The sequence below is a fragment of the Tiliqua scincoides genome, chromosome 7, assembly GCF_035046505.1.
Source record: "Tiliqua scincoides isolate rTilSci1 chromosome 7, rTilSci1.hap2, whole genome shotgun sequence".
NCBI lineage: Eukaryota > Metazoa > Chordata > Lepidosauria > Squamata > Scincidae > Tiliqua > Tiliqua scincoides.
In genome coordinates this window covers 11,693,772-11,718,210 of record NC_089827.1, presented here as the reverse complement: position 1 = coordinate 11,718,210, position 24,439 = coordinate 11,693,772, and the positions used below count along the sequence as shown (strand labels likewise).

General features: G+C 46.2%; 1 pseudogene; it reads left to right on the top strand.

Annotated features, from left to right (window-relative positions):
* LOC136657068 (zinc finger protein 420-like) overlaps positions 1-24,439 on the top strand; it is a 657,687-nt pseudogene that overhangs the window by 375,697 nt on the left and 257,551 nt on the right.

Here is a 24,439-nt window from a genome sequence, read left to right as displayed (position 1 = left end):
ATGATGATAAAATTAAGGTCTCTGTTGTGGTTTAACATTTTGTCGCCTTCGTTCCCACCTGACCACGTTTGACAAAAGGGAAAGATCCATCAAGGTTAATACTGCACATCTCACCGGTGAAAAGGAATGGATTAATGTTTGCTCAGGCTAGCATTTTCATATTAGAAGCTGGGGCTTATCTTATATCAAAGCCTTTGCCGAAGAGGCTTACTGTTTAATTATCAAACTGAACGTTGAGTTCTTAACTCTCGTAATCAGATTCTCGTGAGGAAAGCTAGGATATTGTGCTTGAGTTTTTTTTCTTCCCCCTGGCATTATTCATGGTCTTCTTTAGCACGTTCAATCTTCTCAGGAGGTTTCTCACTTAGTGTCTACATTCTGCAGATGGTTTTAATGTTCAGAACATTACTGAACACTTGCTTATGGACCAGGTACAGTGGGTGGGACAAATGAGGTGCCAGTGATAGAGGGGAACCCACCACAAGCGACATGCAGTAAGGTAGCGGCAGGTAAGGGTGTCTTCTAACAGTCACTGCAGCCTAACCTAACGATTGGGCCTGCATTTCACCTTCTTACTTGGGTGCAAGTGGGCGGAATGCATGAGTGATCACTGGGCTAGGCTGCAGCGATTTTCAAAGGATGCCAAAGGGGCAGTCCTGCCTCACCTGCCACCCCTGTTCCGTATATCCCTTCCCACCATCACCACTCACTGGGAATGAGCAACACAGCAACAGACACCACCCCCAACGATAGGAAAAATGCCTCGGAGACAATGCACACATGCATATATAACACACCACAATGCTAGGATGCCACTGCATCCCCACCTACAGCAAGGTGGGGGTGTCCAGTGGTGTAGCTACAGGTGGTGCAATAGGTGGCCTCCTGACCATCTAAGCCATTCGGGGCAGCGACGGCAATGCGCAAGAGACACTGTTTGGTTGGCTGAGCACCTGCATGTTGCCGTCACTGCCCCAAATGGCTCAGACTGCTATTGAGTGGGGGCATTTACATGGCTTACATGTACTTACCGTGCTGCACCCTGTTGCTACACAACTGGGGCCATCTACCAGCTGGAAGGAGACTTTATGCTATAGGAACAAGCATCAACAGCATCTAGACCAAGCTGGATGTACATCCAACAGCAGGCAGGCTTCTACAAGTGGAGGGACTTGTGTTGCACTGACATACTTTAAGATGCAGTGGTCTACCTTGAGGATAGGGCCATATGGAGATGAAAGACTCCAGTGAAATCCCTCCATTGGATCCTCTGTGCAGCAGAGCTTAGAACTGTTATTTTCTCAGCCATGCGTCAGTTACTTCAAATCTTGTACGAAAGCTCTCCCTGCAAAAATGACATGGAAAAATTAGTTGCTCTTATCATCACACAGGAAAATAGCCCTAATTAACAAAACATTTTTAAAAAAAAAAAAAAAATAGAAGCATGGTGCTTACATTTAGTTATCCTTCATTCCTAATTAATGCCACGATATGAGGAAGAGCGAGAGGGAGAGGGAAAAAAAAGAGGAAGGCATGAAAATCCTTCAACCTCATTCTGATTTGCACAGAAAACCTTGTTGTTTCATCTGAGAATGTAAAGCAGCTTTCAAGCTGTAGCAGTTTTAAAAAGGCCTTAGTGTAACTAGGAACCGAGCCACCTGGGTCCTGAGTTCGGCTTCCAAAGAGGCAAAAAATAGTGGAGCAAAAAAGTAGATTCTCCCCTCCCCTCCCCCGTTTCTTTTAAAATAGAGCTCCATTGAGACTCCGTTTCCTCCTGGCTAATTTCCAGCCGAGTATTTGTTCTCTCAAAGGCAGATGAACCTTTAAACTAGAGAAATAACCCCGGCAAGAGAAAGACGAGAAGGGAGAACTGTCGACCCGCAGAAAGAGCAACTATAAAGGAAGGCTTTCATGTCCGCACAAGTATGCCACATCCATACCAACAAGCGAGAGGGTTTCTACTATTGCAGCGGTGTGAACTCACCACCCAGGGATATTTTCACAAGTGTGTTTCTTTATCTTTGTTGATCTGTTGTTTTCTTTTAAAATATTTTTTTCCCGTGGAAAATGCAGCTCATTTTGATGCCTCGGAAAAGGCCTCTCCTAAGAGGGATGTCTTAACCCATAGACCCTTTTTGCCGACATCAAGGAAACGAGGAATCCAACAACTGCTTAGTATAAAGGCTCCAGTGTTTTTCGGAAAGGACTGACAATTGAGACAAACACAATGGTAGAAGATAAACAGTTTTTGGAAGCTATAATTGAAAATCACACTTTACTCTCCCATTTCCCCGGGAGGCGTGAAGTATTTGGGTTTGCGACACTGAGAGCTGCCATGACATGGACTGTCAGAGACTCACAGAGCAATCCTATTTACCTGGTCTGCCGGCACAGCGAGCCCTGCATTGGCACAAGGTGGCACACACATGCCATAAAACATGTCTGTGGCACAGCGTGAGCAGGCAGCGCTGTTGGGGAGGCCTGTACTGCCCCACCAAAGCTGCATCCTGATGATCGGCCACCGGTGGAAGTAGAGTCGCACTGGGGGAGGGTGGAACAGGGCAGATTGGTCCCAGGAGGGGGTAAGATTGGCGAATCAGGCCTCTGCCGTATTCTGTCCCTCCCTCCGCGGCCTGAACACCCTGCACGGGGCTGATCAGACTTGAGCCAGCTAAATAGCAGGTGCAGATCCAAGTGGGCCATTGGGCAGACTGGGGGGTTACTTGGGATAGGGGGAAAATATCCCTTTGCCCAAGGAGACCTGCAGCCTACTCCTAATATGCGCTGGATATAGCGAAGGCCATGTGGCCCTGCTATGCCAGCGTTAGTGGGCTGTCAGTCCTAATTTGTCCACTCACTGTACATCAGGCCTTGCAGTCAGTTCACAAATCCCATGGCAATCAGCTGGAAATGGGAGGCTCATACTGTTGTGGATGGAACCGCACCAGCCATTACATTCTTCCACTCGAGCCAAGTAATGTTCCAATTTCAGTTTTGATCGCGGAATGGTAGTTATAGAAATTACAAAAAATGCAAGCAATGATTTGCTTCAACAGATAGGCAAGGGGCAATGTTTTGAGTTAATAAGGGTCAAATAAACCCATGGAGTGGGACTGGGTTTATGGCAGCAGATCTCACTCTTGACATCTAGGAGATGATTGGCTGTTTATCTCTGAGAACATGGTAAATTCTTTCTGTATAATTTAGTAGCTATATGTATATATACTTGTATGCGGGCCCCATATCCATGGATCCCGTATCCACAGCTTCACTTATCCATGGATCAGGTTTGCCCCCCCAGCATGGGCACCCCATATGTGCATCACATCTAAAGGGGCCTTTGAGCTCAGCAGAGGCTGTGGATGTCCATCCCTGGCCACTGCCAAACTCAGAGGCACCTCCAGAGAGAAGGGAGCAGAGCTCCCTTCACCTCCAGAGTGGGCAGCCCCCAGGGACCGCAGGGATGAGCGTTTGCTTGTATCCGTGGTTTCAGATATCCATGGGGGGGGTTCCAGAACCCCCACAGATAAGGGGGCATTCCTTTATGTGCATAGGCACACAGAACCATGTGGTGCCTGATGGGAGGTGTGTGGGTGTGGGAGAAAGAACCAGCAGGCACAATTCCAATCTCCCATCCATGTGACTTTAACCTAGTGATTTCCAAACTTTTTTCAACTGGCGGCTCCCTTGACCTACTGGGCCATTGGCTGTGGCTCCCCATTAGGACTACAATCCTATACATTGTACAGGGCAGCGGACTTTTTGTGAAGATTCCATGGCTCCCCTTGCTGTTTCCCATGGCTCCCTGGGGAGCCATGGCTCACAGTTTGGGAACCACTGCTTTAACTCTGCTGAGAGCTCTTAAACAGGGCTAGAGCGTGGCTTACCCCCATTAGTTTTTCCCCCCTGTATTACTGTAATGTGCTTTTTGCTTTCTCATTTGGATAACAGCCTCCGATGTGTCAGGCGACACTTGTAGTCACAGCTGGGGCATTTAATCCTGCAAAGAAAGGAAAAAGGTGCAGCTGTCGCTATGCAAAGTTGATCTCCTGTAATGCTGCTGAAGAGGCTGTTGGAAAGTTAATAACGGCTCCCAGATCAATGCCAAATACATAGTCTAGCCTGCTCTTTCTTCACAGTTTGTGGATCGGCAGACTGTAATTAAACCCTGCGCTCTCTTTTAGCCTCCCACTAGAGCGTCTCATCATCGGCCCGGTTCCTTCGACACAATTACCATTTATGCGGGCCTGCCAATATCACTCTGTCCCTCGGGGAACGGTCTGTGTACAAAGTCAGGAGCTTCAGAGAATAAACGTGATCTGGAAATATCTCCAAAATGACTGCTCGATATTGCTTTAGGACCCCCGCAGAATACTAATCCTGACTCAGTAGCGTAATGAATAATGAAACCCAAACTGGTATTGTTTCAAACATTCCCCCCCCCCAATATCTTCAAATCATATTCATGACAGACATAACAAGCATTTCACAAATGAAAAGGCTTTCGAGGGCCTGCACCAGGAAACCTAGCTGAAAATTACATACTTTTTAAAAAAAAAAAAAGAAAGAAGAAGAAGAAGACATCAGAAAAGACTCCCCGCTTGATAGGATGAATTTCATCTGCATATGCTTTCAGACTGTACAAGCAGTTTACTTCCTCCAATTGATATGGCCGCATATTTTTTTCTCACCCTGTTGCTTGGCAACCCCTATTTTTAGATATTCAAAAAATGTGTAGTTTTGCAAATTAATCTCAGGCACATTGTTGAAGCATGTTTTTCAAACGGCACCGATTTTCACGATATTGAAGGAGAAATCCAATGAATGATTCCTTCCTTGGCTTTGATTTAAGAGAATGCTTTAAAAACAACAACAACAACAAAACAAACAAACTCAGACCCTGCAAAGAGGAAGTTTCTCCTGTATGAGTTCCATTGAAAGAAATGCTCGAGAACATGTTCATTCTACATAACTATGGCTCGTGATAGCTTACTTTGAGCTGTAGGGAATGAGGAGCCTGTGCATTCAAATAAACAAACACTGTTTCTAGTGCATATGGTTTTTTCACTTTTCACTTAGGCCAGTGGTTCTCAAACTATGGGCCGTGGCTCCCTGAGGAGCTACTATTATAATATTATAATGCTAATATTATAATGCCGTTGTACAAACCAATGGTAAGGCCACACTTGGAGTATTGTGTCCAGTTCTGGTCGCCGCATCTCAAAAAAGACATAGTGGAAATGGAAAAGGTGCAAAAGAGAGCAACTAAGATGATTACGGGGCTGGGGCACCTTCCTTATGAGGAAAGGCTACGGCGTTTGGGCCTCTTCAGCCTAGAAAAGAGGCGCCTGATGGGGGACATGATTCAGACATACAAAATTATGTATGGGGATGGACAGAGTGGATAGGGAGGTGCTCTTTACACTCTCACATAACACCAGAACCAGGGGACATCCACTAAAATTGAGTGTTGGGAGAGTTAGAACAGACAAAAGAAAATATTTCTTTACTCAGCGTGTGGTTGGTCTGTGGAACTCCTTGCCACAGGATGTGGTGATGGCGTCTGGCCTGGCCGCCTTTAAAAGGGGATTGGACAAGTTTCTGGAGGAAAAATCCATTACGGGGTACAAGCCATGATGTGTATGCGCAACCTCCTGATTTTAGAAATGCATCAGAATGCCAGATGCACCAGGATGAGGTCTCTTATTATCTGGTGTGCTCCCTGGGGCATTTGTTGGGCCGCTGTGAGATACAGGAAGCTGGACTAGATGGGCCTATGGCCTGATCCAGTGGGGCTGTTCTTATGTTGTTATGTTCTTACGGGAACCAGCCATGAAATTCTTGCTGCCCTATACAATGTATAGGATTGTAGCCCTAATGGGGAGTTGCAGCCAAGTCCCCCCCCCCCCAAAAAAAAAGCAGGATGCAGAGTAAATCTAGTTGGCGCGGCTGTATCAGTGGGAAAGAGGAAGGAAGAGGATGGGGAGGGCACACCCCAAACTTCGGTACTGCATTCAGCTCAATATTCTGCCTGTACTCCAAGTAAAGCCAGACTGGGATTTTAACCTGCATTCCCTGGAGTACACATGGAAAAATTCAAAAAGTGTGAGCACCCCTGCTCTAGACCAGACCTCCTGAACCAAAACCTTCCCTTCCCCCATCTTCCTGAAACTTCCCCTGCCTTTCCCCACCCCACCCCACCCATTGCACACCCCCACTGCAGACTTAGCGAGGCTGACACAGCCCAGGGTCCACAGCAACATGGCTCTGATGTTGCTGCTGCAGCAGCACAAGGAGATGCCACTCCTTGTGCCATCTCTCTGCCTTTTGCTACTGCAGGACACTTGTCCCACTCTAGCAAAAGGTCCATAGGTGTGGGCAGCAACTAATCTAAACTGTACTGTTCCCTAATTGTATTTATCCCCACATCAGCTTGAGGAGTCTGTCACACCTCTTTGACCCCATACATTCAATCTCTGAGAGAGCCAAGCTGGAACACACCCAAAGATCCTGAGACTTGACCTTAAAAAATGAGTAATGATAATCACATGGTCCTCCTGATCGGATCCTCCTGAGCAACCTTGCCTGCCTTCTGGTTTGGCTGGGTGTGCTTGGATGCCTAATCAGCTGGGGTATTTAAATCTCAGCATATGGGCTGGCTAGGGCTGTACTTGTTTGGGCCCAGATGCAGAAGACACTAACCTGGCTGTTTGGCTATGTGATTTTTCTTCAATGGGACTGTTTTCAAAGTAACTCAGGAAAGACTCTTTTCTATTAAACCTTAAACTGAGCCTTTTTTAAAGGGAAATAGATGGGGTGAAAAAAAAGGAGCAAGGGGAACTCATCCCATAATAGTATGGAAACCATTTCATTATCACTTGGGTCAAAAATAGATCCATGGCCCTAAACACCGAAAGAACAAAAATAACTTCTTTATCAGTTCAAGGAACACATTGCAGTAATAATGACATTGCCGTTTTAATACGCCCAAATTTAAAATGAGCAGCTTTGAGGAGATGCCTTAGGTACAAAGCTGACCGAAGATGGAACAACTGGCCAAATGTATCTGTTTCTTAGATGAAAATGGAAAAGAAATACGCTGGGTTGAAAAGCGGCCCAGTGACACGTAGTACTGTGAATCTATTTCAAAACAGAAATAGCAAGAAAGGACAAGTCTCAAAACTGCTGCTTAAAATAATGATGCCGTTTATACATCCCAGCCTCTCAATTTTGACAGGCGTGATATCTGAAGATCAAACATAGCCAGTGCCCCAGATGTTCCTCACCTTAAATTATTCACACAGTTGGATCTTACACTCATAAAAATTCAGATTGGGCCTTATCTATAGAAATGATTTGCCTAGAAAAGGTCCTGATCCTCAAAGAACTCTGCAGGAGCAAACCCTGCCATTTCATTTTGAAGCCCGAAGATGTGGACGCCTGAGGAACCAAACCACAATCAATAGACATGAGTGACCTCAGAGGCCCCAGCCTTGGTTAACACAAACAATGCCCTTCTGCTATTGCAGACTATCTTGTTCATGAAATCACACAGGGGAGGAGAAAAAAAATGTGTATAAGATACCACAATAATGCAGGCAGCTGAAATGTCAAGAAAGGGGTTTATGGTACAAGACTTGGTGGAATGTTGCCAAAATTCATTGTTTATTCGAAGATCACAAACTGCTTGCTCTGCCTTGCTTTGAATCTATCATTTATACAGAATATTTCAATCTTTTGGTTAATAAAAATGATCATTAGCTTAAAAAAACTGGGTTCTTTCTATGGTTTGTGTATATATGCTGTACACAGTGCATAAATACTTCTTTTTGATTGTTGATCAAACTTTGCATTTTCAAAACTATACGCTTGATGACAATTTAGGATATCCTTTTTAGTGCAGCACATGGTTTAGTTTAGTTTCATGGGAAGAGCCATAGCTCAGGCATGTATCATGGACTCAGGTGCAATCACTGACACCCCAAGGTAGGAAAAAAAAACACCCTGTCTGAAACCATAGAGAAACTACTGCCAGTCACTGTAAATAATGAGCAAATGGACCGCTGATCTGACTCATTAAGGACCAAATCCTATCCACCTTTCCAGCCCTGGTATAGTCGTCAGTGGAGTGTGCACTGCTTCTTGTGGTGGAAGGGTAGTTATGGAGTTCTCCACAAGGTAAGGGAACATTTGTTTGCTTGCCTTGTGAATAGATTGCAGCTGCACCAGTGTTGGAAAGTTGGACAGGCTTGGGCTCTAAGTCATGTTCCTGTTTTCTAAAAGGAGCACTGCTATAGTTTAAAGGGTGTTTCAGGGTGGGGGAAGGAGATTCAGGCCCAGGAGCGATGGGGATGGTGGAGGAGGCCTGAAAGTCCTACATGGGGCTATTGGGTTCTGTATTAGTGATTGGCTCAGATCTGAGTAGACCCTTAAAGGCTGCTCCCTTACTAAATGTTCCCTTTCTTCGAGGAGATCTCTAGCTGCCTGTTTGCCCAGGCAGAACACAGTGATGGCTGATTTGGCACTACTGTGTCGCGGCACGAGCAGCTTGGTTAGGACTGGCTGTGAGTGGGTGGAACTTGGGAAGAGAAGAGGAAGAGATTTGCAGTTCAGTGGTGAGGACCCTGCATAAGCATGCCAAAGAGTGATAAGGTTCAGATCACAGGCTCAGAAGCACTTTCTGTGGTTATTAGTTAAACATGACGTTCCAAAACTGAGCCTTGGCACTGAAGTTAGATTTCAATGAATGGGGGCCCAAATTAAAACCTGACTTGCTGATGTATCCACAAAAAATGTTGACTGCCATAAACACATGCTGCTCATCAGTGCCACGCAACGATGACGCTTAAGTATACCTGTAAGCAAGAAGAAAGAGAGGTGCTCATATATCAAAGATCGCTTTGAGAAACACTGCACCTTTGTAATCTGTAAATCTCATGATTTATGGGCTTTCCCCCTAGCTCGACCATACCCCTGTTGCCGCACAAATCTTCTACGCCTCTGAACAGAGTTCAGGCAAAGGTCCCAGAAGCCCGCATGGGAAAGAGTGGCAGCTAAAACTACAGTGACAAATTGGATCAGCCACTGATATAAATAATACATAAATTACAAGTGGAGTTGAATGTTTCTTTGTCAGGACAGATGAGGCCACATTTAATCCTTCCGGTTATGAAAATGATAAACTTCCTTGCAATAAAGCCTGACTCTTTGCCACCATCAGAAGTCAGCTCTTTCTTTCCCTCTGATGGAGCACCTGAACTATTCTGCCACTGGAGACTGTGACCTGACAAGCCTTTGTATTTACAGCATGCAGAGGGATGCATGTGTGTACATGAGTATGTGATGCTGGGTGTCTGTCCAGAGAGCATGACTCAAGCCAGTAACATGAACTGGTGGCAAAAGACCTCAGATTCACAAACCAAGAGGAAAGCTGCATTTTTATTGTCAGTACAATCTCTCTCTCTCTCTCTCTCTCTCTCTCTCTCTCTCTCTCAGGCTGACTTAGAAGGCCAGCTTGCACTGGTACCATGTTGTACTTGCTTGCACTAGTACAGTGTTTCTCAACGGTGGTACAGGTATAACCCTTTGTACTTGAGGTGGTGTCTGGTGGTACTTGCAGGACCCCTGGATACCTGCCACCCAGCAGCGAGACCAAGAATGTGACATCAAAAATACATTAGGTGACTTGGATCAGTGGGCAGAACTCCAAAGCATGTTCTTCTGCGCTCAAAAAAGCCCTCCCGTCCACCCTGAGCTCTTACTGGTGTTTGTCACATTGCATCTGCCCCCCCCCCATCAAGAAGTAACTTGTGATGACGTCATCATCAGTTACTTCCAGTGATACTCTAAATAGGTGAACCATGTGAAGTGGAACAGCGGAGGACAAACCATGAAAAACACTGCACTAGTACCTTAGATTCTGTGAACAGGAAATACCTCCTGAGGGCATCCTGATTTGGAGCGAACTGGTTAATTGTGGCATGGGAGACGAATCCTTGGCCTTGGCTGTCCTTGTCAAATCCATGGCCACATTCAGTATCTGGCACCTCCATCTTGAATCTCACAAAATCTTGCAAGACCTTGTGAGATTTGGGAACCACAATCTTGCAAGATTTTGCAACATCCAAGATAGTGGTACCTGGCTCAGCCGGGAAGGTTGAGGGGGTGTTATGAACCAAATAAGTTTGGGAACCACTGGTCTAAACTCATGCCCGTTTATTGGGAAGTGTTCTCAGGGTTGGTGCTACCGTGGAGCAAAGTGAAGCAAGCCACTTTGGTTGGTGAATTGTGAACCAGTTCTCAAGGATAACACAGGAACCTATCCAGGATCCCCCACCTACCCATGGATAACTTGTGGAGGAAAGAAGGCAAAATGACACAATGCTGCTTCTCCTCTTCCTAATAGAAAAGGAAAGGAAGGAGAAATTTGAAGCAAGGAAGGAACTGGGGGTATGATTTTATGGAAAAAGAAAGTGACAGAAAAGGTAAAGGGCACTGTTTGGTGCTCCACTTCAGGTAGCAAAATGTCATGGGCCAGCATTGAGTATTCCACTGGTTTTAGTGGGGCTTACTCCCCCAAAAATGGCCCAAGTCAGAACTTTAACATAATGAGACAAACTTCTGAGTAAACACGTCCAGGATCATGCTGTTCTAACGTTCCAGACAGAGAACTGATTTCAAAGGTAAAGGGATTCTCAAAGCACAATCTTATACAGACAAAAGAAAATATTTCTTTACTTAGCGTGTGGTTGGTCTGTGGAACTCCTTGCCACAGGATGTGGTGATGGCGCCTGGCCTAGATGCATTTAAAAGGGGATTGGGCAAATTTCTGGAGGAAAATCCATTCCGGGTTACAAGGCATGATGTGTATGTGCACCCTCCTGATTTTAGAAATGGGCTGTGTAAGATGCAAGGGAGGGCACCAGGATGCAGGTCTTTTGTTATCTGGTGTGCCCCCTGGGGCATTTGGTGGGCTGCTGTGAGATACAGGAAGCTGGACTAGATGGGCCTATGGCCTGATCCAGTGGGGCTGTTCTTATGTTCTTAACTACAATTCCCAGGAAGCCTTGCAGGTCTCTTGTTATCTGGTGTGCTCCCTGGGGCATTTGGTGGGCTGCTGTGAGATACAGCAGATACCAAGATCCAGATACCAAGATCCAGGTCTACAGAGCTTGCGTCCTGAGTACACTTCTGTACTGCAGCGAGTCATGGACGCTTCACTCACAACAGGAGAGGAAACTGAATGCTTTCCACATACGCTGCCTCCGACGTATTCTCAGCATCACCTGGCAGGACAAAGTTCCAAACAACACAGTCCTGGAACGTGCTGGAATCCCTAGCATGTATGCACTACTGAAACAGAGATGCCTGCGTTGGCTCGGTCATGTCGTGAGAATGGATGATGGCCGGATCCCAAAGGATCTCCTCTATGGAGAACTTGTGCAAGGAAAGCGCCCTACAGGTAGACCACAGCTGCGATACAAGGACATCTGCAAGTGGGATCTGAAGGCCTTAGGAGTGGACCTCAACAAGTGGGAAACCCTGGCCTCTGAGCGGCCCGCTTGGAGGCAGGCTGTGCAGCATGGCCTTTCCCAGTTTGAAGAGACATTTGGCCAACAGTCTGAGGCTAAGAGGCAAAGAAGGAAGGCCCATAGCCAGGGAGACAGGCCAGGGACAGACTGCACTTGCTCCCAGTGTGGAAGGGATTGTCACTCCCGAATCGGCCTTTTCAGCCACACTAGACGCTGTGCCAGAACCACCTTTCAGAGCGCGATACCATAGTCTTTCGAGACGGAAGGTTGCCAACTACTGTGAGATACAGGAAGCTGAACTAGATGGGCCTACGGCCTGATCCAGCGGGTCTGTTCTTAGATTCTTATACATGTCACAGTCTAGCATAGGGTCAGGGAACTGATGTTCTGTTACCCTGAGGAGACCTCCAGCTGCTTGCCTGGCCCCGCAGGATACAGCAGAGGCCATTTTGATGCTGCTGTCCTGCGGGACTGCCAGCCCCAATAGGACTGGGTTGTAAGTGTGCATAGAATTCCAGCCTTAGGGAGCAAGCTCAGTTTTGGAATTCATTACTTAGCTTGGCATAACTACCTGATACAAATATAGATTAGATTATTCACAGGTTGCAGGAATATTGCCATAGACTGGAAATGGGCTGTAAAAAGGAGATCCCAAAATAGCTAGTCTTGTTTTAATACCTGTCAGGGAGTATCCCCAGGACAATTATCTGCCTGTGACAGTCTTGTGCAACCAAGCAGCCCAAAACCGATTTAAATCCAAGGCCTAAAACTTGTTTGGTCAGCACATAAGCACTTGCTACAGGGTGGAAGTAATTTAGGGCTGTAGCTCAGTGGTAAAGCACACGCTTTAGATTCTGAAAGTCTCAGATTCAATTCCTGGGATCGTCAGGTGGGGCTGGACCAGCCATTTTCAACTACTGTGCCGTGGCACACTGGTGTGCCGCAAATGGTCCCCAGGTGTGCCACGAGGATTTGGGAGAGTGTCATATATCAATAGGACCATTAGGGGATGTGAGCCCCTACTGACAGCACAGTGTGCCTTGTCAATTGTCAAAAAGCTGATGGTGTGCCTTGACCATTTGAGTGCCTTGCCAGTGTGCCGCGAGATGAAAAAAGTTGAAAATCACTGGGCTGGACAAAGATGTCTTGTCTGACTAAAGCCCTGGGGAGCCACTGCCAGACAGTATTGCAACGGGTCTGACTCATTATAAGTCTAACTCAGCATCTTATGTTCAATTAACTACTAGAATTAATTAACAAACCCGAGTCAGTATTTTTTTACTTATTCCCAGTGGTATTAGATAAGATGAAAGAATTATAGATTGTTTTCTGCGTAGGGACAATAATACTTTGTCTGGGCACAGTCCAATGAATACTCGAGACAACACATGTGGGAAAAAGGGCCACTTTATTAGCAATTTAATACAGAAAAAAGGAGGCTGAGACCTGCAGTTGCAGGTGCAGCGAAACCCCCGTGTGGGGCAGAGGCGGGACCACTGGGCGGCCCCAGAACCAACCCTGTTCCCCAGGCGGAATAAGTGGGGGGGGTGATGCCGCCTTCTATGAGGCCGCCTGCCCGGGAGGGGGACAACCCTCTTCACCCAAGGGGGGGCATGGGAGCCCCCCGCCAGCTCCCCGAGGAGCCTCTTCATGCTACCTCCCCTTCCTGGGGGGGGGATTGGCCCGCCAATCACACCCCCCCTTTGCACCGCCAAGCCCGTCTCACCACCACGAGGAGGATACCGTCTGCAGCTGAACCTCTGGCTTGGCTCGATGCCCACGATCAAAGAAGGAAGGGGGACTGTTGCTGCGTCCTTAAATTACCTCTGTTCCCCCCAGCCACAGCCCTCCGCCAATCCTCTCAGGGGAAGGGGCTTGTGTGTTCCGGCCAGGCCATACAAACTCCGATCTTCCTGCTGTAATTGGGCAATTGGGATAAATGTTGTATAACTCCAAAAGAGCTAAGGCTCTTTGATCCACCCTTAGGTCCTGGTATGGCCTTAGAATGGAGCACGGATGTTTTGTGTTGCAGGACTGCTGGCACGAATGGCCAGAGACCCCCACACACATGACAGTAGCATACGGAAACTCTGCCAGAGCAAGTAAGGTGGCAATGTGGGTAGTTCATGGGTGATTGATGGGTGGTTTGGGGGAGGATTGGGTGGGGTGGGCAGAGACAATGCAAGCGAAGGAGGGCATGGGACATGGCAGTACTAGTGCATGCCGAGATCCAATCCCCCTTTTCCTGACCCAGCACATCCCCTGAGGTTACTTGGAAATAGCTGGTATATGTTCAAGGAGACCCATTGGTGGCCAGGTGTCCTATGGAGAGGTAAATAAAAAAATATTTACCTCTCCTGGGCTATCTACCCCCTCTTCATAGAATGTAGCACATGCTCCAAAATTGGAGCTGCATCATGTAAACTGGTGGGGGACAGAATGGGGGCCTAAGTATTAGAATGGAGTTGCGTGTATGACATTTGCCTGAAAACAGCTTCTGCTTAGGAAGTTCCTTTAGGAAAGTCTTTAGGAAAGTGCCCTTAGGAAAGCCTGAATATGCAGCAGAGAAGACGTGGAAGGGAGAGCATGATTCTCCCTTGCAAAGCAATGTTGGGATAGAGATGATTTGCAGTGGAGGAGAGAGAGAGAGAGAGAGAGAGCGCGCAGAGGGGTTCCCAGTTGGAACATTTCCTCCTAAAGCTCACTCTAAGCCATTCCCCTCCCCGCAAGAGTCCAGATTCACATCTGCAATCATGCTCTTCATCCGTCAATGGTCCCTTTATAAAAAGTTCATGATCTGTTGCACGGCCTAAATCAGCAGTACTTATGCCGGATCCTAGCTCTGTTCCCGGGCAGCCTGCAACCATTTAGGTGGCACAGAGCTGAGTAGCCCCATTGGGACTGCTGTAGTGTTACCCAGAGGAAGGGGAATTTTTTTTTCCCTTGCTCCGGGTTGGCCTGCAGTCAGCCCCCAAATTGCACCTACCTGCCTGTTCAGGTGCTAGTTAGGAGTGCGCTGTTAAATATTTTGTAATTGTGCAGAGGTGGTGGACCTCGATGTGGCATCGAGTGACATTCCAGGTTGCACTGCCACTGCCGTTTGGGAGTCGCCGTCACCCAACATGAAACAATTGGAATGACTTGAACCATTCCCAACACGCTCCTTTGTTGCACTCCTTCTCATTGCATGAGCAGATCAATAACAGTAAGCAAACTGCCTTCCAGGTAAGCATATCAGCCATTACTAATCTTCTCATGGAAGAACCCCTGCTAAGCTTCCTGTGGTCTCCTGGAACACAGTTTGAAAACCATTGATTTGAAGTGCAGATACTAAGCGCGTCCCATACATTTACAATTTGGTGTTAGCCTGGAATACGTTCCCCTACAACCCAGTTTCCTTTACCGCAAAAAGGATTCTATATTCTATACTGCAGCTTTCCACCATGTATTACTGATTGTTGAGCATACAAACAGTCCGAAGAGATAATTACCAAATTTCTATATTTACAGAAGAACTGCCTACACCAAGTTGACAACCGTGTTTATTATTAATGAAGGTAATGGTTTATATAAATGCAGCAATTTAAATTATTAACGTCCGCTTGGAACATTTTGTTCTTCGCCTACATTGAGAATTTAATGAATTAGAGTGCCGAGCGGACTAATTCAAATTCAAAACTCTCCGAACCTTCTGTTGGCAGGTTTATGAAGTTTTATCAGTTGTCATTGCCAAAGCTTGACAATCAAAGTGTGGGTTACCCCACTTCGTGGTTAAAGGAATGGGGATTTGTGCATCTTAAATACTGTGTATTCATTAAAAATATAAAAATAAGAGGGGCAAAGTGACTGACCCACAACCTTCTCAGAGTTGACTTGATAAATGTAATCTTGAAAAAGACCTGATGCAGAAGCCCTCCTGATAAATTTTATCTTATAGAAATTGATTTGGCTTCCCTTAATATCTCTTAGATGATTTCCCCTTGACAGAAACCCTGAAATTGGCTTTAGATTAAGAACATAAGAACGTAACAAGAGTCCAGCTGGACAGGGCCAAAGACCCATCTAGTCCAGCTTTCTGTATCTCACAGTGGCCCACCAGATGCCTCAGGCAGTGCGCAAGACAATAAGAGACCTGCGTCCCGGTGGCATCCCAGGCACCAGGTATTTTGAGGCAGCCTACTTCTAAAATCAGAAGGTTGCACATACTCATCACAGCTTGGAACCTGTGATGGACTTTTCCTCCTGAGATTTGTCCGATCCCTGTTTAAAGGCATCTAGGCCAGATGCCATCACTACATCCTGTGGCAAGGAGTTCCACAGACTAATTACACGCTGGGTAAAGAAATATTTTCTTTTCTCTGTCCGAACTCTCCCAACATTTTGTAGATGTCTCCTGGTTCTGGTGTTGTGTGAATGTGATTATTGAAATTTGGGTGGCAGCCTACACTAGAGGAATTGAAGGTTATTACATTCCTTCAGTGGCTAAAAAGTCTCTCTCTCTCTCTCTCTCTCTCTCTGTGTGTGTGTGTGTGTGTGTGTGTGTGTGTGTGTAGCAGTATTCAAAGTCAGAAGTGGTATGGTCCAGACAGCAACACAGCAGGGACTACATATTCAGTGTAGTATGAACTAGGCCTTAATGTTCAAGGGAAATAAATTATGGCCAATTTAAAAAAAAAAAGAGATGTAGAAAATCTGAACAGATATGTTTGGGTTTAACTTCATTCAACTTCAGGTACATTTCTTCACCCACTCCTCAAACCTGAGAAAAAGTTTGGATTGAAGGAAACCAGACTGCCCAGCCCAGGGATACGTGATGGGAGAAACCTTCTTGAGGCCACGGATGGAGGGATAATTCCTTCAAAATAATTCTTTAGAAGTTCAAACTGGGCTTGGCTTTGGCAAATGTAGGGCACGGTTTCGGATGCCAGGGACGGCCTGCTGCTTCACTTGGACTGGTTTTATACCCCCTCGCCCCCTTTTTTTTTTGGAAAGCAAACAGTCCCTCGCTGTTCTGCAATTGGTCCACATGAAAAAGCCCCTTTCAAGCCCTTTTGAATAGCTAACATATCTCTGCATATTCAGCTAATTTGTGAACAAACAAAACTCCAATTGTGAATGGATTACTGTATAGAAAACATTTGGCTTCCTGTTCAGGGAGGGAGAAAGGAGAATGGAGCATGATCAGCTGGAACTCTAAGGCTTCCCCCCCCCATCTTTTCATTTGTAGCAGATGCACAGTTGATGATCTGTGACTGACATATTCTACCACAATGATTTAAGAGCTTACAGCCTCTCGCTACCGTTCGCATTGTGCGAATCAAGGCAAAATGTTTTCCCAAACAATTCCAGTTACAGGAGATAAAACGGTTATTGATTGCAGTCCTTTTGCCTGCACATCCGACACTTTGCCTTGTGATGGATCCAGTAAGTTCAGTTCTTTATAAGCATCGCAAGTCTGGGCATGCAGAGATGTGGCCCTCCATTAATCAATTACTAATCCATCAATATGATGGGTAGAGCAAATGAGAAAGGAGAGTTTCTACGCTAAGAAATGAAGATTAAGGATCTTCTTATGATAGCTTTGTACCAGTGGCGTAGCTAACGATCGTGTAGCCCGGTGCCAAATTCAAAATGTTGCCCCGGAAGTAATGTGACAACAAAAAGTGACATCACGCCTGGGCTTTTAAAAAAGTGAAAATTGGGAGGAACCCACCTTCTCACCCCCAGCAGCTTGCCACCCACTGGCTCGGCTGTCTCCTCCCAGTCAGTGGCATAGCTAAGGCATCTATCTGCTACCTGGGGGTCAAAGAAGATTTATAGCCCCCCCCCCAGACAAAATCAAAATTAATTAAGTCAATAAATAAAAAGTGTGTCCCTGAATGGTTCGAAATAGTGTGCTGGGCTGAAGAGGGATGGTTATTCTCCCCTTGCTAAATATAAGAGGGGCACCACTTGAAAAAGTGCCTTTTTACCCAGTTAGCAGGAGTAACGGTCTTATGATACATGGAAATGAGAGCTGACTTATATTAACACCTTATTGGTTTCATACTGTATCATGATAACATGTCATTGCAGCATGTCAATAACATAATAACATGCCATTGCCTCTCAGAACAATCAGTTTCATAGGTCAGTTTTCAGATAAGAAAATCCACTTTTTGTTTCATAAGGCAGTTGTGTTTACATTTTATGGTTAATTGGCCATAACGTTTGATAAAATACAGATATTCCAATGCAGTTTGTTTCATTGCATTCAGCATAAAATTACCTTTCCAATGATATAGAACATGATGGTATTATTCATAATACTAAGATTTTCACAATTTTGGTCACTAGTGTCAAGCTCAGTTTGTTGCCCCCCCCAAAGCTTGATGCCCGGTGCAACTGCTACTCCCTGCACCCCCTTAGCTATGCCACTGCTTTGTGCATTTGCCCCATGCCTGGAAGCAGTGGTGTCACTAGGTGTGGGAGGCCAATGCATCACCCCCATGATGGACCTCCTCCCATACAGTGGGTGGGACAACAATTCAGGCAGTGGGTGGGGTGATGCACCATTGTCCCTGGCCCCACTGGTTGTTTGGCTATAACTCTTGATAGAATATAAATATTTCAACTTGGTTTGTTTCATTGCATTCCACATGAAGTTACGCATCAAGCGATATACAACATGATGGTATTATTTAAAAATACCAAGATTTAAAAATTTTTGGTTAGTAGTGGAGTCACCCCCTCTGTGTGTATCACCTGGTGCAGCCTGCACCCCACACACCCCCTAGCAATGCCTGGAAGGGGTGTGTAATTGAGCCAGCTGGCCTGCAGCACCCTTCATGAATTGACAGCAGTCATTTGTGACATTTGCGATTGCTGTTGCCAGTGCACAGGGATCAGACCGTTAATCTTTATTTCTTACATGTTTCTTCCACCTTTTCCCCAGGTAACTCAAGGTAGTATACCTGTCCCCCACCTCAGAACAACCCTGTGAGGTAGATTCTGCCAAGAAAGAGCAACTGTTCCTAGGTCACCCAGTAACCTTTGTAGCTGAATGAGGACACGTTATACAGAGCCTCCATAATGATGATATATAGATTTTGGAGGGTTCCCGACATGTCAGCTCATCTCAAGTGGTGGTTTGACAGCAGATGCTTCAGTGGCAACAAAAAAATACTGCCATGGAGAACAGGGATGATATTTAAGCCTGGAACAATCAAAACTTTAGATAAACAAGGCAATGGTGTAGAAAATATTTGCATATAATGTTATAATTCCGTCTACCTCATCAGCAGTTATTTCAGTATATTTCATGAATTGTTGCAAGCTCTCCTTGCATTTTTGTTCCATTTGGAGTGGAAGTGAGGCGCTATATCCCCAAGCCTAAACAAATAAATATGATTGAAGGGGGGGGGGAAGTCTTCTAGCAAATTAGTTAAAAAACAACAATTGACTTATTAAAGCTAATTTTCTATAGTATACCACTTCCCCCATGATAGCACATAATTGTTTCTTTAATGACCCTGGAGTTTGCTTTTGCTTCAGAGGCAACTTTACACTTCTATAATTATCTGCATGGAAATGCACTTCTTGACATCTGTTCGGATCTTATTCCTTGGGGGTTTTTTCGCCCCTGGCATTTTGCTTTGCCCTTTTTGGCCTCCCATTGTCATGACTTGCTGAAAACAGGCATGTGTGTCGATGGTTCCGTAATACTTAACGCGCAGAACATTTGGGAATGGCTGTTAGCTATATTGCCTTGCCCAGCTTCTGACCCACCAACCCAAATACGGATTCCCTGCCAGCTGCTGGACAAGACTGCTGGTGGGCCATCCTATGTGTCTGCATGGCAATATGGAGTAGCCTGGCCACTGTCACAAGCAGTGAGCAGCCAGGTCTGTGTACCAGTGGATGGAGAAGGATGCCCAGCATGGGTAAGTCCATGGGGGGGGGCAGGAGGGAGGCAGGGAAGGACCAGATGGGCTAGTGAGGGGAAGGAAAGGGCAGGAGATCAGGGTGGGGAGGTGGACAGATCAAGTTTGAGAAGGGAAGGGATTGCTGGCGGCAGTGCCACCAATATTCTATCTCCCTTCCTGGCTTCGATCTGCCTTACATACATACATCAGTATTTATATACCACATATATTTATATATGTGCTACTGGAACAAGCCTCAGCTGTCATAGAGAGGCTGCACTTTCCCATAGAGAAGCTGCACTTTCCTACAGCCTTTAACATTAAATCTCTCTGTGCTTTCAAACCGTTCCCATTTTTCTGTGTAAGAATACTTGTCTCTTATTTCCTTGTTCCAGCTCACTTCCCTTCAGTTTGGACTTGTATGATTTTCCCCCATGAATAAAGCATATATAACAGCATTGCTGTCAATAAGATGTACTTCCACTCTGTAAGGGGTCGGTCTTTAAGAGTCCCATTACAAATGTAATGGGACAGAACCATCTGCATTCACTGGCACCATTCGGACTATGTAGGAACGAATGGGTAAATCCGAGTGTTCCCACTCTTTCCCAGAAAGTGATGTCTTGCACAGTCATCACGCAGGAAGTTGGACACTGGCTTACAATTTGTATGGCAAAACTGCTACATTAACACTTACAAGTACTGCTTTTCCTAGACTCACCTCCCATTGAGACCAACAGCATTATTGACCCACTACCATATAACTTGCAACTGCATTGATTTCCTAGTGCAGAGCTTTCTTCCAGGTGCCTGCACTGGTTTCATGTACACATCTGACATATATCAAATTGCAATGTCAGGCCACCTGCCTCCTGGGTGCTTAGATCTATCATGGGGCCAAATATCATTGGGTAACACTTAGCACAGCGAAATACAGCTTCACTTCTCAGCCAGCCAGTTAGCATGTTGCGAACGGCCTCCTCCTGCAAGAATAGCTTTTACCTGCCAAATAACAACATGAGACTGAGGTTTGGATTTAATGGGCCACGATTAATGACAACAAAACTCTGCAGCAGGGCTAATTGAGGAGCAACCCTAAAACCCCTCCCGCGTGCGAGGTACTAAGTGGGGGAAATGTTCCTGGCCGTCTACGTCCCCCAATCTCGTAGAACAGAGGTGCCCAAACCCCGGCCCTGGGGCCACTTGCGGCCCTCGAGGCCTCTCAATACGGCCCTCAGGGAACCACCAGTCTCCAATGAGCCTCTGGCCCTCCGGAGATTTGTTGGAGCCCACACTGGCCCGACGCAACTGCTCTCAGCTTGAGGGAGACTGTTTGACGTCTCGTGTGTGCTGGGGGATGAGGGCTCCTTCCACTGCTTGTTGTTTCACGTCTGTGATGCAGTAGCGGCAGCAAAGGAAAGGCCAGCCTTGCTTTGTGCCAGGCCTTTTATAGGCCTTGAGCTATTGCAAGACCTTCATTCATTCATATAAGTTCATCTTTAATCTATTCATTTATGTAAACTTATGTAAATTTATTCAAATTTTAAATAGAAATTAATTCTTTTTCCCCCGGCCCCCGACACAGTGTCAGAGAGACAATGTGGCCCTCCTGCCAAAAACTTTGGACACCCCTGTCGTAGAACATCCACCCGACTCTAGGTCGTCACTCAGTGAGTTGCTGAGCCCACCTTTCCTCACTGCCCCCGAAGGGTCAAGGTAGTGGAATTGCCAGGCCTGCGGGGTGAACTCTGCCAGGCCTTGCCAGCTCAAGACAGCGGGGCTTGCCAGTCAGCCTCCTCAAGCCGATCAGGCATCATTGGAGTGGTTCTGGCTTACCACTTACCACTTACTTACTTGCTGCCTAAGATTGGGCACCGAGATACAGCTTTGCCTACCCCACCCCACTCACCTGATGCCAAGTGACCAAACATACTCAACCTTACATGAATTCCCAATGCCACCCCTGATGCCAGCCTCGGGTCTGCTACCTTCCAACAGCCAATTACTAGAATGGGAGCAAAATAATTCCTACCAGGCCCTCAATGAGCTCTCAGACTACTCTCAGGCTAGCTAGAGGGTGGGTGGGCAGGGTCGCTGGCTGGGAACGGACTGAGCTCTCCTCGCCACACGCACACAGATTCCCACCTCTCCGGGCAGGACAACCAATCAGTTACAGCCTCAGTCTCCACCTCAAGTTGAGGCTGGAGGTGGGACAATTCACAGCTAGCGCGCCATGAGGCATGCTTATGGCATTTTCCCAAGAAGATATCTGTGGAGACACATGTATAAAGTATGTTCTTTTTTTCCCTTTAGAATTCTTTTTTCTCATGCTTGAGAGTCAGCATGGTACAGTTGTTAGTGTGTTGGGTTAAGAACTGGAAAAGTTGGGTTCAAAGCCCATGAAACTCAATGCATGGCTTTGAACCACTCTCTCTCTCTCTCCCTCCCTCCCTCTTGCCTACCTCACAGGGTTGTTGTGGGATAAAAGGGGTCTGAAGAACAATGTGCACTGCCCTGAACTCCTGGAAAGAAAGGTGGAATAGAAATACAATTGTGTGCCTCTTAACGACAGGGATGCGGAATGGCATCCCTGCCAACAAGTGGGGCTTGACACTATGCAAAGCCTCCGACGGTGAGGGGAAACTCCACTCCCCTTGACTCCAGAGGCTCTTCTGCCTCTGCGAGGCTCAGAATGTTGGAATTGTGTGAGAGACGCAACTTCCAATTTCCTCCTGGAAACCGGAGGCGGAGGCATGAGGCATGCTTATGGCATTTTTCCAAGAAGATATCTGTGGAGACACATGTATAAAGTATGTTCTTTTTTTCCCTTTAGAATTCTTTTTTCTCATGCTTGAGAGTCAGCATGGTACAGTTGTTAGTGTGTTGGGTTAAGAACTGGAAAAGTTGGGTTCAAAGCCCATGAAACTCAATGCATGGTTTTGAACCACTCTCTCTCTCTCTCTCTCCCTCCCTCTTGCCTACCTCACAGGGTTGTTGTGGGATAAAAGGGGTCTGAAGAACAATTTGCACTGCCCTGAACTCCTGGAAAGAAAGGTGGAATAGAAATACAATTGTGTGCCTCTTAACGACAGGGATGCGGAATGGCATCCCTGCCAACAAGTGGGGCTTGACACTATGCAAAGCCTCCGACGGTGAGGGGAAACTCCACTCCCCTTGACTCCAGAGGCTCTTCTGCCTCTGCGAGGCTCAGAATGTTGGAATTGTGTGAGAGACGCAACTTCCAATTTCCTCCTGGAAACCGGAGGCGGAGGCATGAGGCATGCTTATGGCATTTTTCCAAGAAGATATCTGTGGAGACACATGTATAAAGTATGTTCTTTTTTTCCCTTTAGAATTCTTTTTTCTCATGCTTGAGAGTCAGCATGGTACAGTTGTTAGTGTGTTGGGTTAAGAACTGGAAAAGTTGGGTTCAAAGCCCATGAAACTCAATGCATGGCTTTGAACCACTCTCTCTCTCTCTCTCCCTCCCTCTTACCTACCTCACAGGGTTGTTGTGGGATAAAAGGGGTCTGAAGAACAATGTGCACTGCCCTGAACTCCTGGAAAGAAAGGTGGAATAGAAATACAATTGTGTGCCTCTTAACGACAGGGATGCGGAATGGCATCCCTGCCAACAAGCGGGGCTTGACACTATGCAAAGCCTCCGACGGCGAGGGGAAGCTCCACTCCCCTTGACTCCAGAGGCTCTTCTGCCTCTGCAAGGCTCAGAATGTCAGAACTGTGTGAGAGACATGACTTTAATTTCCTCCGGGAAACCAGAAATCGCGTTTCTCGCACGATTGGGGCGTAGCCTCTGGGAGGCTCAGAAAAGCCTCTGAAGGTGAGAGGAGCGGAGTTTTTCACCATGTTCCCTTACCTTAGGAAGACTCTGGTGGCTGCCCTGAGCCCACGGGATACAGCGGTGGCACTGGGGCATTTTCAGATTGGGCTGCCCATTTACTGTTTGGAAAAAATACTGGTTTGATGTCCTGTTTTGCACAAGCCGCAGTTTCCTGTATTCAGATGAAACATGAAACCAAAGTCTGTCGCAAACGGTGAATGGAAGTTTCTAGTTGTGCCCGAAGAATAAGAGAAATTTCTGGATTGTCTCCAGGGACTGCCCCACATAGAGCTCCTTACAATAATCTAATTTATTTTTTAAAAGGATTTAAGCCATTTCTGCCCAACGTTGCATATATGCAACAGGGACCAAATGTGTGCACGGGTGGGCAGGGCAAAAATGAGTTAATGAACATGTCTTTAGAGTACTTTCGCTTGCTATCTTTCTAAGTAATGCATTGTTTAAATAGCACAACAGAGTTTTCTATACTGTTGTTGTTCAGTTCTGAATGGCTTGTCAATTGCGGGCTTTGCTTAGGGAATTTGTTGGGACTACTCCTTCCTCTCCTATTTAGTCCTCAAATTTAGGCCTCGGATTTCACCACATTCTTCCCGCGCATCACTAATTTATTGTTCGATGGGAGAATTAGCTCAGGCAACCAGAATGATGAGAAATGGAATTGTCTGGTTACTGTGTGGGTGTTGGGGAGGGGGGGGTTACAAATGGGAATTGTGTATGTCAAAGCAAGGCATTGTATTTGGCTAGCCAAATTACTTTGTTGACCCAGTTTCTTCAAAGTCATCACAAATGACACTGTGGCTTTCCTTGCAGTTTTTCTAGGAAGCAATTATTTAATTCAGTGAATTTGCATTTTCCTGTGAGGAGTCATTACTGACCTCAAGGATTAGAATTACCTGGCAGCCAAACACTTAGCAGTCATAGGATGTTAACTGCAGAATTAAACCTAATGGTTATGCAAATAGTAAACAAGTAGCAACAGCCTTTCAAAAGTATTGCAGTGGTCTTTTGAGAAGAGTCGGCTGGACCAGGGTAGAAATCAGAAGCATGTGTTAGTATCCAGCAGGAAAATCAGGGGTTTTGAGACATATATGTGATTTTCTTTTTTTTTTAAAGCTGCTAGTGCTAGATGAGATGGGTGGGTA